Source organism: Pinus tabuliformis, chromosome 1_2 (genome assembly GCF_031772625.1).
Source record: "Pinus tabuliformis cultivar Carrire ecotype Pingquan chromosome 1_2, CPIR1, whole genome shotgun sequence".
In the NCBI taxonomy this organism is placed as follows: domain Eukaryota; kingdom Viridiplantae; phylum Streptophyta; class Pinopsida; order Pinales; family Pinaceae; genus Pinus; species Pinus tabuliformis.
Window position 1 is genome coordinate 1,323,871,452 of NC_142298.1, and position 2,179 is coordinate 1,323,873,630.

At 34.7% G+C, this 2,179-nt stretch overlaps 1 non-coding gene across 1 annotated transcript; it reads right to left on the reverse strand.

The window, feature by feature from the left end:
- Nucleotides 1–920: 920 nt before the first annotated feature.
- Nucleotides 921–993, reverse strand: TRNAK-CUU (transfer RNA lysine (anticodon CUU)). The gene has a single exon. It is a non-coding gene; the product is annotated as a tRNA-Lys (tRNA).
- Between the last annotated feature and the right edge of the window lie 1,186 nt (nt 994–2,179).

Below are 2,179 nucleotides of genomic sequence, written 5' to 3' on the forward strand. Positions count from 1 at the left end.
CCACATCCTTAAAACTTCAAAGAAATTACTATAACTGAGAGACCAAACAATTTAAGGCCCTAGGATGTCACCTTCCGGAGTCGAGACCCTAGCAAGGAATAAAAGCAACCGTGAGTCACAATATTTTCTCCAGCCTTCTCAACATTTTTATGAGACTAGCTTCCGTGCCCAGAGTTCTCAACATTTTTATGAGACTACGATTTTAAATTTCAACCTTCCATGTAAGAGATGGAAAAGGTCATTCGTGAATCTTCTTGGGAGTGACATGTATCAGAGTTCTGCTTTATACATAAAATGAAAAGGACATGCTTTTTGGCTGAAGATAATGAATAGCCAAAGTGCCCGAGTAATGGCCTTTTTGCTTTCAATTCCAAAGATTGCAGGATTATATTTTTGAGATTTTGGCTCCTCTTTTACCATGCTTGTCCAAGCTATTTGTTCAGATTATAATACGAGTATCAGAGTAAAGCCTACTGAACTAGTCTTCTTGTCCAAGCTATTTGTTCAGATTATAATACGAGTATCAGAGTAGAGCCTACTGAACTAGTCTTCATTGGTATTGAAGAAAAAACCCTAGAGTCTTATCTGGGAAGGTCGACTGGTATATTCATGACAATGTCAAATGTCCAACCTATTTGTTCAGATTATAATACGAGTATCAGAGTAGAGCCTACTGAACCAGTCTTCATTGGTATTGAAGAAAAAACCCTACAGTCTTATCTGGGAAGGTCGACTGGTATAATATTCATGACTGTCAAATGTCCAAGCTATTTGTTCAGATTATAATACGAGTATCAGAGTAGAGCCTACTGAACTAGTCTTCATTGGTATTGAATAAAAAACCCCTAGAGTCTTATCTGGGAAGGTCGACTGGTATATTCATGACAATGACAATGACAATGTCAAATCTAAATAACGAGCGCCCACCGTGGGGCTCGAACCCACGACCACAAGGTTAAGAGCCTTGCGCTCTACCAACTGAGCTAGACGGGCTTGTTGCAAAAATGGTAAAATTTACCTTTCTGGTCTATTAATTCGAGATATTACAAATAAATAATCATTCTGTTACTTTGCAATATATATAATAACTGTGAAAAGGTGTCAACTGCTGACTTGTTTTCAGGCAAGGAGTCAACGATTTGAAGTTGTGCAAGCAAATAGCTTTAATCTATTAAAAAATCCGAGACATAGGGTTTACGTGGACACCGTCCTTTTTGTTCCCTGGTTATTAAGAAAATACAGGTAGACCTGTTAGCATGGCGAGTTCTATTTCCAATCCTATAACATATTTATGACACTCTGACATGCGCCGGAAATAACCTTTTATAACATCGCGTCCGGATAATTATAGAAAAAAAGAAAAAGCTGCGCGTTATAAACGGCTATCTCCCGAACATGTCAGGCGTCATAAATATGTTATGGGGTTGGAAATAGCTCTTGCCTGTTAGCATTGAGGAGGGCACGCTTGTTATCATTGAAGAGGTCAGGGTTGACTAGGAGAGACTGCGGCCTAATGTAATTGCTTAAAAGCCCGGCTAGACAGATTAAATGCGTTTCTAACTTGAATAAGTGCTTATATGGATCACGAAACCTTTTTAGTGTGGGATATCCACCATTTAACCTAATCATATTTTATTATTATTTTATTAGATTGGATATTATCTTTTTGATAATATGAGATATATTCATTAATAATTTAAGTGTATTGATAAATTTGTATTAAAATTGATATTTATTTTTTTCTTAAGAAATAGTTCTATGTCACAATAAGACTTGGTCTCACATTTTAAAGATCAAAAAATAAGACTTGGTCTCACATTTTAAAGATCAAATTTTGTATATTATGTGTTTTAGTTGTAGTTTTACAAAATGTAAATCTCATATTCTACAAAGAAAGATAAGAAAATATTTTTCTGCGAGTTCTGTAATTATTTAATTATATGGAAAAATTCGACATGAATGATTAATGTTGTTAAAGTTCTCTAATTATTTGATTAGAACAAAAAAATTGTATATGAATGATTCATGTTGCTAAGAATATATATGCATTTGCTTTTAACGTCCATCAAGATTGTGTATGACTTCTATCACAGTCAAAATGATGGTGTATGAATTCTATCATTTTGATTGTGATAGAAGTCATAAACAGTCTCGATGGACGTTCAAAGAAAATGCATAT